The sequence below is a fragment of the Pseudonaja textilis genome, chromosome 8, assembly GCF_049901715.1.
Source record: "Pseudonaja textilis isolate UNSWEBS1 chromosome 8, rPseTex1.2, whole genome shotgun sequence".
Classification (NCBI taxonomy): domain Eukaryota; kingdom Metazoa; phylum Chordata; class Lepidosauria; order Squamata; family Elapidae; genus Pseudonaja; species Pseudonaja textilis.
In genome coordinates, this window is record NC_141997.1 from 9,055,289 (window position 1) to 9,073,057 (window position 17,769).

At 37.4% G+C, this 17,769-nt stretch overlaps 1 protein-coding gene across 2 annotated transcripts in view; it reads right to left on the reverse strand.

Moving 5' to 3' along the window:
* Positions 1-17,769, reverse strand: part of NHS (NHS actin remodeling regulator) — a 244,363-nt gene that overhangs the window by 26,977 nt on the left and 199,617 nt on the right. The gene's annotated exons all lie outside the window — the stretch shown is intronic.

Genomic DNA, 17,769 nt, shown 5'->3' on the forward strand with positions numbered 1-17,769 from the left:
GTAAATCAGATTTCCAATTGGAAACTGATACAGGCATGCTATCTAACACATATTCTGCATAGAATAATATTGTGGCCATATATCTAGACATCTATAATGGGTGAATGTTGTAGGTGGCCAAAAATATTACCATATATAAGACACATGAATACCAAACAACATAGATTAAATTGATACACTAATTAATATGTTTGAGAATGGGGTCCAAACTGAGATTATGTAATGTACACAAACATAGAGAGAGAGGCCCTATTTGCCAACATCACATTAGACTTTTGTAGAAATGCATGAAACAGCCAAGTAGAAAGACTATTGCTAAGCAATCAGGACTTATAAGATTCCTAACATTAAATTATCCCCAACAATATGATTTTATTAAGTTCCCAACTAGGTGAACCTAAATATGGAATCAGAAATAAATATTTCATTAAGGGCAACAGAGCCTTTTGGTAAAAAGGTGTGACAACTAAGATTAAAGAATCTCAATAAAGTTTCCCAACAACATATAAATAAGGTGACCAACTTTTTTACAATGAGAAGGAGGACACAAATAAATTGAAGAAAAAAAACCAAAGCCACTTGTGCGCGGTGCCCTCTTGCGCATGGTGCACTCTTGCGCGTGGTGCACTCTTGCATGCGATGTATTCTTCTCAAAACAATTCTCCTGTGTGGAGCACATGTGTATCATAATCATGTCTCACCGCACCGAGCCTTGACGAATTGTCATGTCAAATACAAATACATCACATCACACACAATGGATCGGCCTGGCATCGATCCAATACGGAGATTTATAGATTAGTCTTCAAATATCAAAAAGGAGGACATGTAGGAGGACATTTTTTGAGAGAGGACAGAACTTACAAAAGGAGGACTGTCCTCCCTAAAGGAGGATGATTGGTCACCTTAATATAAAGAAAGGAGTGGCTATATTGGAGCATGTGAGGATTCTTTGGTGCCTGGAAGATTTGAAGAGAGTTTCTTGGCATCCTCAAAATGTACCGAATTATCTAGTAGTTAAATAGTCCTTGACTTATAATCATAATGGAACCTGCCCATTAAAGATGGAGATCATCCCTGCTCTCCCTAATGCAACTGTGAAAAAAGGTGCGGGTTGTTAATTAGAGCATGGGGTGTCTTGAGGATGAGGGAGGCTCTAGGACACCAGTTTGCTCTAGTGGTTAAGGCACTAGGCCAGGGAGACCATGAGTTCAAATTCTGCCTTAGCTGTGAAAGCCAGATGGGTGACCGTGGGCAAGTCACACTCTCTCAGTCCAACCCACCTCACAGTTATGTTATTATGGGAAAAATAGGAGGAGGGGGGAGCACAGGTGGTCCTCAACTTATAACTTTGTTTAGTGACCATTCGAAGTTACAATGGCACTGAAAATATGTGACATGACCATTTTTTACACCAACAACCATTGCAGCAACACCTACAACCATTGCAGTCATATGATCAAAATGTAGATGTTTGACAACTAACTCATATTTATGTTGGTTGCAGTGTCATGGGGTTATGTGAGCACCAAAGAATCCTCCCCTGCTCAGAGGTGGTATTCAGCAGGTTCTGACCAGTTCTGCAGAACCGGTAGCGGAAATTTTGAGTAATTGGGAGAACCGTCAAATACCACCTCTGACTGGCCCTGCCCCCATCTATTCTCTGTCTCCCGAGTCCCAGCTGATTGGCTGGGTCTTTTTTTGTTGTCCTGTACAAGAGAATGGAGCTGGAAAGCAGGTTAGTGGGGTGGGGAAGGAATGTGATTTTGCAGTATCCTTCCCCCAGGAGTGGGGTGGGAATGGAGATTTTACAGTATCCTTCCCCTGCCAAGCCCACCAAGCCATGCCCACCAAGCCACACCCACAGAACCGGTAGTGAACATTTTTGAATCCTACCACTGCCCATGCGCCAGTATAACCACCCCTCTCTTTATATGTTGTTAGAAAACTTTATTGAGATTCTTTAATCTTAGCTAATGTTATTGTCACACCTTTTTCTCAAAATGCTCTCTTTGGGGACCTTCTGGGGAAATGAGATTCACTTCATAACCTTGTTATGAACTTAACAATTGCAGTGATTCACTTAACAATGATGGCAACAAAGATTGTATAATGGGGCAAAGCTCACGTAACAAATATCTCACTTAGCAATAGAAATTTTGGGCTCAAATGTGGTCAGTAAGCCGAGGACTACCTTTATTAAGTATGTTCACTGCCATGAGTTATTTCTAAAAATAATAAAGGTGAGATACAAATAGATAAATGCCATTTTTATTTTGAAAATCAAGTTTTTGGTGTTCCAAAAGTGTTTTGGTGTTCCAAGCATCTATGTCCCGAAGGTGCTTTTCAAAAGGCAACTGAAAAGCACCTTTAGTATAATTATGGTCTGGATGATTAAGAATCTCCATAGACATCTAAGCATCTATGTATTGCTATCAGCAAGCTCTGCATGAAATACATCTGAAAGCCTAAATGAAGTACCTGACTTCTTTTAAAAAATTACATTTATTGCCCTCATACAGGGCAGATATATCATATCAATCAAACTCTGTGGTGGGCAATTTTTCCTGAATAGATAGATGACACTGAGCATTTTCTATCCTAAATTCCTATTAGTTAAATAAGTCATACGGATATACTGTAATTATCTAGTTATATAAGTGTTGGTGTAAATCAAATAATCATGCACCAATCGTTTATTTGTCTATCCTGCCCAACTTGAAAATGACTCTGGACACTTCACAGGATTATAAGATACAATTACACAAAAAACAAAACCACACAATATTCTATCAAACACAATTGACATATGAGAGAACTACAAAACATAAAATATCTCAACATTTAATAGATGAGTATTACATTTTGATTATATGAATAGAAATCTGGCATATTGAATAAATACCAGTGTTGTTAAAGACTATTTTTAAAATGGTTTAGAAAATCGTGCCAACCATTGGCTTGTTATTGTTTCCATTTCCCCTACACTCTCATGATTCAATACAGATGGGTTAATGGAAAATAAAATACACAGCATGATATGTTTTAAAAATAACGTATGGTTAGATCTTGGCAGGACTTATACACTCATTTACGCAAGATGACCAAGCCCAAGTATTTCAAAACAGTAATAATACATACCTATTTCTTAATTAAGAACATTGGTGAAGGTTTTGTTTAAAAAATTCCAGTCACTATATACTACTCATTACAAAAATTAAGAAAGCAACAACTTTTAAAGTTAAATGAGGCTAAATTGTAAGAGGAGGAAAAAAAATTGAATCCATAGCCAAACAGAATGATGGGCAGAAACTGAACTGGGCAGCCTGTTTTGCACATGGAGAGTTTTAGATTTAACTTGTATGGTCTTTTAAAAGGGCTAAAAACAATTCCTATTTGAAATCATGGGTGACTGTTTCCCATCAGTGTCAATAAAACTCAGGTAATAACCCCTTATAGCTTTTTGCATTAAAAAATGAACATAAAAAATGAGCCCCTTTAGAAGACCATAGGAGTTAAATTTTGATGATTAGGCAGAATAGGCTAGAAAGAAGAGAGGCATGATCTAAGCTTTCTTTATATCTTTTTTATACTTTTTACTACATTATTTACTATTCCAGTTTTTTTTCTTTACCTTCCTCTTACCTTGTTTTGTTTTATTTTGCATTTTTAGCTTTTTCTTTCTCCTTTCTTGTTCTACTTTAGTTTGCATTAGTTCTTATTACTGTTGTTAAAACTCTTGATAAAAATTAGGTATATATGAAAAGTACTTAATTAGTAGATGGATACAGGCAATCTTCTTATGACCAGTTGCTTAGCAATCATTGGAAATTATGACAGATCCATCCAAAGCTTCTTATGATCCAATTTCAAAATTATGGTTATGTTGCCTCCATGGTTGTTTATCCTTATGACTGACTTCAGGGATGATGCAACCCCTTCTCCGCACTTATGTCTCCCACCCATCCCACCATGGCTCACTGGTCTTTGGCCTGCTCACTACTCAACCATCAAAGGCAGGGGTCTCCAACCTTGACACCTTTAAGACTTGTGGACTTCAGCTTTGCTGGCTGAGGAATTCTGGGAGTTGAAGTCCACAAGTCTTAAAGTTGCCAAGGTTGGAGATCCCTGATCTAAGGGAGCCTAAAGTTTGGTAGCAGAAGCTACCAGGAAGTGGGGGTCTGAGAACTCATTATCATTTAACCTTTTCTTTCTTTTTCCCTCTCTCTCACATACACAGACACCCAAGGAAGGAGACAAGGTAGTAAACCATCTACTATGAATCAACTCATTGGACAATTTGACAACCAGGAACTTATTGTATAATCTTGAGGAAATATGTAAATTCTTTTTTCATTTCACATATAATAAGGAAGCAATAAAAAGAATGCAATAACAATTTATATTGTGTTCAATAGCTGCAAAACAAATAATACAATCATTCTAATAAAAATGACACAATATTTTATGGAATTTTAAAGTGCTACAATATTCAGTATGATCTGCAAGATAATGTTCTTACAAAATCCCACACAAGGGATCCAACTGCAAGGATTGTACTGGATCTCCTTTTATTGTTTAAGACATGGCTTGTTACTGAAGCATTAGGACCTGAATGTTACAGAAGCCTAATATGTATGTGTTTATATTGTGAGCACGCTATATTGTATAATGGCTTCTCCTTTTTTTCTTCTTTTTCATTGGATTATTTCCAATGGTATCTTAAATTTCTTGGGGGGGGGGGGGAGGGAGGGTTAATAATATTTATTGAAAACTGGCCACCAGATTTATTTCTTTTATTAATTATTTGTCCTGCCCTTATTACTCTCTAAGTAATAAAAGTATTTTTCCAAGTTCAAAGATGGCAGAGGAAGTATAGTTACATCGCGGGTAGAAAAGTTGCTTCTAAAAGAAAATAAAATGGTAGGAGAAAAGGTGGAGAGAGAAAGATAAGTCATAGAAAAATAAAGAAGACTGGAGAAAGGAAAGGAAGATTGGAGAAATTAAAAGAGAGAGAAGCCCAGATGCACCAAGAGTCCTACCCAAGAGATAAGAGGCCCATCAAAGTGAGGTGAACAGAGAAGCAAACAGACTGCAGGCAGCAAAGCCAACCAGTTGAGAATAAAGAGGTGCACCAGTGAGCGAATGGGACCAGCTGTGGAGCAGGGAGGAAAAACAACTGTGGGTGGAGAGGCCAGCTGACTGAGGGCAGTATAATGACTGGCAGAGAACAAAGAGGGGAACCAGTGAGAGAGCAGAGTAGGGAGGAAGGAAAGAGAAGAGGAACTTGCTGGGGACCATCCGGATGGTCCTGTTTGCTGGTGGAAGCAGCACCCCTGGAGCGACAGACAAGCAAACGGGAGCCACATGGCTACATAGCAAAAAGCAGCAGCAGCGTAGCAGAAAGGAGAGAGAGCCAGCAGCAGCATGGGACAGTGCAGTGAGCTAGAGCCTGAGAGCACCACAAAGAGCACAGGGGAAAGAGATGTTGGAGCTGAGTGGAGGACTGAGTGGAGCAGACCACACAGTGCAGCTGACCTGACCAGAAAGCTGCACGGCAGGCTGAGAGAGCTGATCAGAGCAGGGACGAACCTGAAAAGACCTGAGCACCGAAGGATAGAAGAGAGCTGACAGAGAAAACAACAAGAGGCCAGAGCAGCAAACAACAGAAGTGGAGGCAACAAATTAAGCCTGGGGTTCCAATAGACAGGGAAGGAAGACCCATGTAGAGAATAAAAATACAGGACAGAAAATAAAAGATAAATAAATAGGCAAAAAATATGGACAGGAGTGGAAAATTAGAAATCAAGGAAGAATAGGATTAATAAAGATCAATCAAATAAATAAGGCAAATCTTAAATAATAAGATAGGGGAGAACTGGAGCTCAAAAACTTTTTAAAAATATAGGGAAGAAAGGGATAAATAAAACTAACATAATAATAAGCAAATAAAATAATAAATAACAAGGTATAAAAATAAACATAAAAAGGCAGCAAAATGATTTTTTAAAAGATACAAAACTTTTTATCCTTAAAAGAACCAGCAAAAAGAAACAAACTCATGGAATAGGTGACTGATACTATTGTGGTATGCAATATATGTTCCACGTATGTGCTTATTCCGAAAGAATACTCAAATTATACAAACTGATTGAACCAAATAAAGAACAGATAATTCCCAAAGGATTTGACCCTGCTGATAAGCCCTTGGAAGAAGACAAATGGAGGTATGTCACACATAGAAGGAAACACAATAATCAAAGAAAGAAACAACACAAATCTAACAAACCCCTGCTGCCCAATCTAACCTAATCAGAAGCAGCCCCATTAAAACTGAGCAACCAATTTCTCCCCTTAGTTGAAAATACTCACACGCACAATCTCCCCCTCAAAGAAAATATGCAAACGCTTAGAAAAGAGACATCACCAAATATCCCTAAAATAATCACATTAACAAATTCACCTGGGATCAGAGGTGGTATTCAGTAGGTTCTGATCAGTTCTGGAGAACCGGTAGTAGAAATTTTGAGTAGTTCAGAGAACCGGCAAACCACCTCTGACTGAAGATTTTACAGTATCCTTCCCCTGCCACGCCCACCAAGCCACAGAACTGGTAGTAAAAAAAATTGAATCCCACCACTGCCTGAGATAAACAGAAAAGCACCCCAGACTACACCCCCTAAAAAGGAAGGCAAGTGTTGGTGATAGGAAATTCTATTCTCAAAGGAACGGAACCAGCCATCTGCAGACTGGACATACAATCTAGGGAGGTATGTTGTCTCCTTGGAGCAAAAATCAAGGATGTGGCTGGGAACCTAACCAAAATAATTAGGTCCACAGATTACTACCCTTTTCTACTACTACTTGTAGGGACAAATAACACAAAAAGGACTTGAAAACAATGTTGAGTAATTATGAGCGGCCAGGCAAGAAAGTTAAGGAGTTGGGTGCACAAGTAGTTTTTTCATCTGTACTACCAACCAAAGATCAACATCTAGTAAGAGAACAAAGGATTTTAGAAGTGAACCACTGACTAAAGGGTTCATGTAGCAAAAAAAAAAAAAGTTGGATTCCTGGGCCATGGTCTGCACTACCTCCATGATGGGCTTTTGGCAAGGGATGGGCTGCACCTCACAAAGACTGGGAAGAATGTTTTCTGAAAATGACTGGCTCAACTTATCAGGAGGGCTTTAAACTAAAATTGAGGTGGGAGGGTGACCAATCTCCAGGACCTAATTCCAAGTAAAAACCCCTAGAATACAAGTCAAACAATGAGGTAAGGAGGGATGGCAAGGAAGACAAACTCAAATACCAAATAGGAGATATAAGGAAGCATACCCAGAATCAGACATAAAGACCTCAAGTGCCTATATACAAACGCACAAAGTTTGGCTAACAGACAGGTTGAACTTGAACTATTAATACATGAAGGTAGATATTATATAGTTGGAATTACAGAAACTTGGGGGGATGAAACCTATGACTGGAACATACTGATAGAAGGATCAAACTGTTCAAAAAAACCAAGACCCTATAAAGAGGAGGTGGAGTTGCCTTGTATGTAAAGGAGTACTAAATTGCTACAGAAATGCATGGAACCAAAGACAAAAACCTCCTAGAATGCATATGGGTCAATATAAAAGAAAAAAAAAGAATGATATTGCCATAAGTGAATACTACAGGCCATCCAACCAAACAGAAAAAATAGATGTACTTTTTGCCCACCAACTAACAAGTATATGTAGGAATCACACTACAATAGTAAAATGGGGGACTTCAATTACTTGACATCAATTGGAAGACTAACTCCTCACCAAGTGAGAAATAGAATAGGTTCCTGACCAACCTAGCTGACAACTTCATTGTTCAAAAAGTAGAGGAGGGAACTAGAGGGACAGCCATACTGGACTTAATTCTTACAAAAAGAAAAGAAGTGATAGAGGGAGTCAAAACTGCAGGAACCTTGGGAGAAAGTGACCATGTCATACTAGAATTCAACCTAACGCAAACCCAAGTTATAAAACATAATGATACCAGAGTCCTAGATTTTAAAAGAGCTGATTTTGACAAACTCAGAGAATTTGGGAAACATTCCTTGGATGAAAATCCTAAAGGGGAAAACAACTCAAGAAGCTTGGGAAATACTGAAAAATGTGATAATAAAAGCCCAGTCCAGCACAATACTACTAAAAAAGAAAAACAAGAAATCCAAGAAGAAACCAGCATGGCTGCACAAAGATCTCCCTGACAAATTGAAAGACAAAAGGGACAAGTACAAAAAATGGAAAGAGGGACACACAACTAAGGCAGAATATCAGCAGATAGCCAGAATCTGCAAAGACAGTCAGGAAAGCAAAGGCTCAGAATCAACAAAGACTTGCAACAAAAGTCAAAAATAATTTTAAAAAGTTTCTTCCAACATATAAATAACAAGAAAAAAAGGAAACAGTTAATCACTAAAGAGAGAAGATGGCAAGGAAGTAACAGATAGCAGAGAGAAAGCAGAGCTGCTTAACTCATTCTTTGCATTGGTTTTCATGCAAAAAGAAACTATAGCCCAACCTACCAAAAACAACTGTAAAAAGCAGACTAGAAATAAAAGTTAAAATAAGCAAAAAAATAGTAAGAGAACACTCATCTGATCTTGATGAATACAAATCACTGGGACCTGATGGAGAGTTCTAAAGGAGACCTGATCTGGGACCTGATCCCAGAGTTATAAAGGAGCTGGCAGATGTAATCTCAGAACCACTGTACCACATCTTTCAAAAGTCTTGGAGTACTGGGGAACTACAAGAGGACTGGGAAAGAACTGATGTGGTTCCCATCTTCAAAAAAAAAAGTGGCGGGAACAGACCAGGAAACTACAGACCAATCAGCCTAACATCAATACCCAGGAAGACACTGGAAAAAATTATTAAAAAACATCTGTCAACATCTAGAAATGAGTAAAGTACTAACTAGAAGTCAGCATAGATTTGTTAAAAACAGATCATGCCAAACCAATCTTATTTCACTTGGCAACATAGTGACTAAGTTAGTAGACCAGCAAAGTACTGTGGACATATTATACTTAGACTTCACCAAGGCATTTGACAAAGTAGACCACAACCTAAGCTAGAAAAAAGTGGGATAGATAGCATCACCATCAGATGGATTTGTAACCGGCTGACAAACCGTACTCAATGAGTAGTACCTCATTGAGACCTTAACGGTACTACATCTACCTGGAGGGAAGTAAGCAGTGGGGTACCACAAGGCTCTGTTTTAGGCCCAGTACTCTTTAATATCTTCATAAATGACTTAGATGAGGGAATAGAAGGGGAACATATCAAATTTGTAGATGATACTAACCTGGCAGGAATAGCCAAAACCCTAGATGATAGGCTCAAGATCCAGACTGATCTTGACAGACTGAATACTAGGTCCTATCTACCAAAATGAAATTCAGCGTAGGCAAAAGTAGCCAATGATCAGGGACTACAGAACAAAATCTGAAGAATCCTGGATTCCCTAATTCTTCTTTACATTAACCATATCATTGAAGTGAGGAAACAAGATATTATAGAACTAATGTGTCAGCCTTCAAGATTTTCTCATAATGAGCCCATCAGAATATGACTCGTGCATACATTGATGACAATAGAATCTTAGCAAAGTTTTTCTTTTCTTATTTTTAACATGGCATGAGCTTTTAGCCTTTGTCTTCTAAATTAGGATTCTAATTTTGATAAAGATTTGGTGACCCATTGAGGATGAAGTGTTAAGGGTTGTTGGGATACCAGTGACTCTTAGCTAAGAGAATGAGGAAGTGTTTGCATGGGGAATACTAACCAGTGAGATTATCCAGCTTTACCCACGCTTTTCCAGTAGTGTTTATAGCTTAGGCAATGATTTATGTCTTACTTTGCTGTTACTCCAATATGATGATAAATAATAAAAATGATATTTTATAAATGAAAAGGTGACATACATCATTCAGAGAGAAACACAGTTCTCCTGTCTTGGAAATAGAATAAACAAGGAGCAAAAGACTGAGGAAGTATGCAGTGAAGAGTCCTTTGTATTTTCCCATGTGTGGACTTAGAGTATAATCCTAAATCTATCTGCGTCTTCAATATGAAGGATGATTGATTGTCAAAACAATCTGCACTCTGTTTTTAGCAAACCTGCTAATGAAACTGAAAAACTCAGGGGGCTTTTTAGTAGGAAAATAAAGCAGAGCAATCACTCTCTGTTAAAAGATTTGTTCCATTATGTTCCTCTGAATTGCTTCTAAAAACCAGTATTGAACTTTAATCCAGGGGTAGAAAAAAAATGCAGCCACTAGCATTCGCTTTGTGGCCTCCAGAGATTCCCAAAGCTGGTGAAAATGTTGGCCCTTTTTCATTGGGAGGGGAACCTGGAAGAGAGACAGCAGTGCCTTAACAATTCAGTGAAATCAACTTCCTTAGATATTACCCTAAATATATTCTAGGAATTTATGATGCAGATCCTGGCTTCCTAACTATACTAAACTGGCTGTCATCTATGTATCTATGCTATCTATTTCAGACAGTCTTTTTCAACCTTTCTATTGAAAAAGGAAGTGCCCCTTATAAACATTTTAATTGAAGGTCAGCTGTGTTGAATAAAAAAGGACTTCTGAGTAAGAGAACATAGAAGAAATGGAGAGAAAATGTCAAGCAATTTTCTCTTTCAAGGAAATCAATGTGGAAAAAAATAGAGGGCTTTTCAAATGAATTTCTTGTATCACTCAATTTTTATTCTCACCAGTTTAAAGTAATTTAAAATTTCTTTTGTTAATACAGAGAGGGGAAGATAGTAAAATAACTAGCAATTTGATCTTCCTTTCCTTCCTTCCTTCCTCTTTCTCCTTTGTGTTATGTGCAAATAGATGACAGCTACTAAGAATTGGAGTTAAGATTCTTAACTAGCTATTCCATAGCAATAGCAATAAGACTTATATACCGCTTAAGTTAGGCATCTAAGTTAGTTAGTTAAGTTTGTTAAGCAAGTAAATATTCAGATTTATAAATGAGTTCCCAACTGCTCTATCTTGTTGCAAGAATAGATTTTTGGGGACATGTTTGCATCATTATCTGCAAACAACTGAAGTGAGTTCTGACATTATAGTGACCTTGCTGAAATTCTTCAGAATCTCAGGTTTGGGAAACAATGTATTGTTCCCCTGCTTCTTGTTTGTGCCAGCATTTCTATTTGTTCTGTCAGCAATTATCATGAGTAAGCCAGGATCTAAGAAGAGTGGCTTTCAGTTCCTCTGAGTGATCAAAGTCTTTTCCTAGAGAAGTGTGGGTTTCTTGGCTCTCCTATATAATAAACCCAAAACCTGGCATTTAAAACGACAGCTTCAAATTCCTTCTGGGAAAAAGAAGGATGGAAGAGTTAGTGGCAGAATATAAAGCAGATGAAAACATAGGTGAATTTGAGTTCATTTACTTTTGATGAAAAAGAAGCATGAAATAGTGCAGTTTTTCCACATGCAAGCCTAAAAATCTTTGGCAGGTCACATGCCTTCAGCAGCCCTGGGTATTATGCTGCAGCTCTTTTAGACAATTTTCCTGTTTTGCTTACGAAGCCACTTTGCTAGACAGATTTGCTTCTGCATGTATCAGAACAAGGCTCAGGGAGTGAATAGCGCAGCACATGCATTATTGATTATTTCAGATGTATATTAATAGATAAGCCTGTAGCAGTACTTCACACTGTGTCCTGTCCTGATGCATTAGAATCAATGGATAACAGAAGTTTATTCTTAGAGAAATGCTGTATATGTATGATTTTCAATGGTAGTGAATTCAGGTGTATATTGCACACATATTGTACATAGTAAAGTATAAAACAAATAAAGTAATAACTAGAAGTCAGCATGGGTTTGTTAAAAACAGATTATGCCAAACGAATCTTATTTCATTCTTCAATATAGTGTCTAAATTAGTAGATTAAGTGAGATACTGTGGACAAAGTACACTTAGACTTCAGTAAAGCATTTGACAAAGTAGACCACAACGTATTTCTTGGGGAACTAGAAAAAAGTGGGATAGATAGCATCACCACCAGATGAATTTGTAACTGGCTGACAAACCATACTCAATCAGTAGTCCTTAATGGTACTACATCTACTTAGAGGGAAGTAAACAGTGGGGTGCCACAAGGTCTTAAGCAGGGGTGGGATGGTACTGGTTCTGCCCGGCTATATAGAACTGGTAGCTCTGAAGAGCAGCAGACACCAAACCAGTTCTGTAACATCAGTTGAATACCACCCCTGGTCTTAAGCCCAGTACTCTTTAATATCTTCATAAATGACTTAGATGAGGGAATAGAAGGGGAACGTATCAAATTTGTGGCTGATACTAAGCTGGCAGGAATAGCCAACACCCTAGATCAGAGATGTCATGTTGCCCCAGCGGCATCATGTGATGTATCAAGACTTTTTTCTCCTTTGCTAAACTGGACATTGGCATGGCCAAAGCATGTCACATCTGGCCCATGGGCCAGGAGTTTGACAGCCCTGCCCTCGATGATAGGCTCAAAATCTAGGTGGATCTTGACAGACTTGAACACTGGGCCCTATCTAACAAAATGAAATTCAATGTAGAGAAAAGTAAAGTCTTACACAGGCAAGAAAAATCAAAAGTACACATATAGACTGAGTGAAACCAGGCTTAATAGCAGTAACTGTGAGAGGGATTTTGGAATCTTAGTGGACAACCAAGTACATATGAGGCAACATATGCCGTGGCAGTCAAAAAAGCCAATGCAATCCTAAGTTGCATTAACAGAGGGATACAATCAAGATCAAATGAGGTACTAACACCACTCTATAAAGCCTTAGAAAGACCACACCTAGGATACTGCATCCAGTTTTGGTCACCACATTATAAAAAAAGATGTTGAGACTCTAGAAAGAATACAGAGAACAGCAACGAGGAATGATTAGGCGACTGGAGACTAAACCTTATGAAGAATGGTTACAGAAAATGGGCATGACTAGTCTGGTGAAGAGAAGGACCAGGGATTTGAAGGGGAATGTTTTGAAAACCAAACAAAGTAAAAGGGAACAGCAGAAAAGGGAATTACAGAAGGCAGCTTTAAAGAGGGAGGGGGATAAAAACTGGAGTAAGAAAAGGAGGGGAATAAATGAAGGAAAAAAGGTGTAATAAGAAAAAGAACCAGGAAATAAAGAAATATGGAAATCAAACAAAAATGAAAAGAAATTGTTTATTCAAAAGACATAGAGATAATGACATAGAGATAAGAATTAAGAAAGAAAGGGGAATTCTGCAAGGTGATGAGGTGTAGTATAAATGTATTTAAATTATAAATTATTTAGAAAGTAGGAAAATATAGATTTTTAAAATGGAAAGAATGGAACTGATATTTCCTTGTTATTAGAATATATGTTTTTTTTAAATTAAACTAAATATATAGATAAATGGAATAAATGTGAAAAAAGAGATACTATGATGAATCTATTAACTATATTTAATGAATTTAAGAATATAGTTGAAATGAATGAGGATGGCTGTAATGAGATTAATATCAGTTTTTATGATTAATTTAATATATTAATATTTTTTGAAATTATAAATGATTTGATGTAATTGAAGGGGAAAGTGCCATGCGAATCTGATTTAAAAGGTATATATATGTTATGTAGTTTATTTTTTATTTATTTATTTATTTATTTTTGTCAATTGCTTGCAAGATAATAGGTATAAGTAAAAACATAGTTATGAATAATGGATACATATAAGAAAAATAAAAAACAATAAAAGAGACAATAGGACAGGGAAAGTAGGCACATTGGTGCACTTATGCACGCCCCACACAGACCTCTTAGGAAAGGGGTGAGGTCAATAGTAGACAGTCTAAGGTTAAAGTTTTTGGAGTTTGGGGAAGAAACCACAGAGCCAGGTAAAGTATTCCAGACACTGACCACTCTGTTGCTGAAGTTGTATTTCCTGCAATCAAGTTTGGTGAGATTAACCTTGAGTTTGTATCTATTGTTTGCTCTTGTATTGTTACGGTTGAAGCTGAAGTATTCATTGACAGGTAGGACATTGCAATGTATGATTTTATATACTATACTTAGATCGGACCGAAGGCGGCGTAGTTCTAGGTTTTCTAGGTCTAGAATTTCAAGTCTGGTGGCATAAGGTATTCTGCAACTAGAAGAGTGAGGAACTCTTCTTGTGAAATATTTCTGGACTTTCTCAACTGTGTTAATATCAGATACATAATGTGGGTTCCAGACTGATGAGCTGTGTTCAAATATTGGTCTAGCAAATGTTTTGTATGCTCTAGTTGTTGTTAGGAGATTATTATTATTAATTCTTAAGGTGATAATTAAAAAGTTAAATGAGTACTGGGATTTAAAGAAGAATCAACTATAAGGTGCAGGGGTGGCACACTGTAATTGGTAATTGTGGGGCAAACTTTTTTGAAATGTTTGAATTGAGATGGAATCTTTGAAATGATGAAATAAGAATATGCAATGAAATTGCAAACCTGACAGATAAAAGTATAAAGCACAATGAATATGAAGATATGAGAATTATTTAAAGTTAAAAGAAATAGGTTAAGAAATGAATTGAAAATATATAAAATAAGTTTGAGGAAAATATTTGAGAAAATTAATAGAAAATATGTAAAGTAATGATAAGATATGAAATTAAATGTGAAAGATGAATATGTAATCAAGGTCATGTTTGTATGGAAATATGAAAAACTGGAATCATGCTGTTCACTAAAAAAAGATGTTATTGAAATGTGGAAAAATAAAATAAAAATGTTTATTAAAAAAAGAGAGAGAAGGACCAGGGGAGACATTAGCAGTGTTCCAATATTTGAGGGGCTACCACAGAGAGGAGTGGGTCAAGTTATTTTCCAAAGCATCTGAAGGCCAGACAAGGAATAATGGATGGAAACTGAACAAGGAGAAATTCAACCCAGAAATAAGAAGACATTTTCTGAGAGTGAGAACAATCAACCAATGGAACAACTTGCCTTCAGCAGTTGTGGGAGCTTCATCACTGGAAGCTTTCAAGAAGAGACTGGACCTGTCAGAAATGGTGTAGGCTCCCCTGCTTGGGTGGGGGGTTGGACTAGGTGACCTACAAGGTCCCTTCCAACTCCGTTAAATCTGTTAAAATAAAAGGTTTCCCATCCCAAGTTGACTTTAACTGTAGACTGTAAGAAGAAACTTGGGGCATCAAGTTTTACAGTTTTTTTACCAAGGTTCCTGCTTCCATATGGAAAGCAATTCCTATAATTTTTACCTATTTGCCCAGGTCTCTGTTTGTCCGCACCATCAGCTAAGTATACTCTTTGACCCTCTAGTTTGCAGGCTAATAAGACCCTAGAAATGGAATTCTAGTTCAGGAAACACCCAATTTGTCTTTGATGACCATTATCAATTGTCAATTATCATTATCAATACTAAAGAACCCTTTTCCAGCAGTGACCACAATATGATTGACTTTTGTCTCAACATATGTCCACACAAAAACCACCACAATGATGTGATCCCCAATTATAATTTCAAAAAAGGCAACTATGATCTTATAAACAACGATCTCTCATCCCTTGATTGGCAATCTCTATTCACTGGATGCAATACTGTTGAAGACCACTACAACATATTTTTACTTGAAGTCAAAAGAGTCATCAAACTATATGTACCAACAACTACTCCCAAAACAAAACAAAAAAACAGATTGCCCATAACAATAAGGAAACTTCAATCCAAAAAGAGATCACTCTGGCGGAAAAACAAATCTGGTCACGTTGCCAATTTCAAAAGCCGATACAAAAATTTATGCCACCAAATAAAGACCGAATGCACCAATTATCACATTAAACAAGAGGAAAACCTTCTAAGCACCAATTCCACCAATGCTTTTTACAATTTTGTAAACAACAAACTAAAAGATTCAAGGTCCATCCCACCCCTGATAGGACCTAATGGTAAAGACTGCAACGATGACACCATTAAAGCCAACATCTTTAACACATTTTTTGGCTCAGTATTTGTAAACAGCAATGGATCATGCCCAGCATTTCCTAGCCGAACCACAGATAACTACAGTGATCTAATACATATCGATTTTACAGAAGACAATGTTGAAAAAGCACTACACAATCTAAAACCATCCCTATCTATTGGACCGGATGGAATATGTGCCTATTTCTTAAAAAAGTTATCCACTGCCATAGCCAAACCTCTAAGCATAATCTTTGAAAAATCTTTCAGGACCAGTTCCTTGCCTAACCTATGGTCACAAGCCACAGTCATCCCCATCTTCAAAAAGGGAGACCCTTGCCTAGTTGAAAATTACAGACCAATCTCCTTATGCTGCGTCACCTGTAAAGTCATGGAATCAATTATTAACCAATCCATCATCCTCCACTTAGAGACAAACAACCTACTCTCCAATAAACAATTTGGTTTCAGAAAAAACCTATCCTGTAATCTGCAACTCTTACACTGCAAAAATATATGGGCCACACAACTTGATCAGGGCAAAACAATAGATGCAATCTACATAGACTTTTGTAAAGCCTTTGATTCAGTGGTACATGACAAACTACTACTAAAAATAAAATCCTATGGTATCTCTGGACAACTGCATAACTGGATAGAAGCATTCCTGTCAAACAGACAACAAATGGTCAAAATTGGGAGTGTCCTATCAAATTCTGTACCTGTCAATAGTGGTGTCCCCCAAGGCAGTGTTCTAGGACCAACTCTCTTCATACTCTACATAAATGACCTCTGTGATCATATTAAGAGCAACTGCGTTCTTTTCACTGATGATGTAAAGCTGTTCCATACCACAGACAATACTGCTACCCTTCAAAAAGATCTTGACTGTGTATCAGAATGGTCAAACAAATGGCAACTTCAAATCTCAACAAATAAATGCCCTGTCTTACATATTGGCAAAAAAAATCCGAAAATAAAATACAAGCTGAATAGTCAAGATCTTGTTGATGATCCAAGCTCTGTAAAGGACCTTGGAATACTCACCTCTAATGATCTAAGTGCTAGTGCCCACTGCAACTACATAGCCAAAAAGGCATTAAGAGTTGTTAACCTAATCTTACGTAGCTTTTTCTCTGGTAATATCACACTACTAACTAGAGCATACAAAACATTTGCTAGACCAATACTCGAATACAGCTCATCAGTCTGGAACCCACATTACGTATCTGATATTAGCACAATTGAGAAAGTCCAGAAATATTTCACAAGAAGAGTTCTCCACTCCTCTACTCGTTGTAGAATACCTTATGCCACCAGACTTGAAATTCTAGACCTAGAAAACCTTGAATTACGCCGTCTTCGGTCTGATTTAAGCATGGTATATAAAATCATACATTGCAATGTCCTACCTGTCAATGAATACTTCAGCTTCAACCATAACAACACAAGAGCACACAACAGATACAAACTCAAGGTTAACCGCACCAAGCTTGATTGCAGGAAATACGACTTTAGCAACAGAGTGGTCAATGTCTGGAATACTCTACCCGACTCTGTGGTTTCTTCCCCAAACCCCAAAAACTTTAACCTTAGACTGTCTACTATTGACCTCATCCCTTTCCTAAGAGGTCTGTAGGGGGCGTGCATAAGCGCACCAACGTGCCTACCGTCCCTGTCCTATTGTTTCTTTTATTTTTCTTTTATTTTTCTTATATGTACTCATTTCATGTATTCATAATTATGTATACACTTTTACTTAT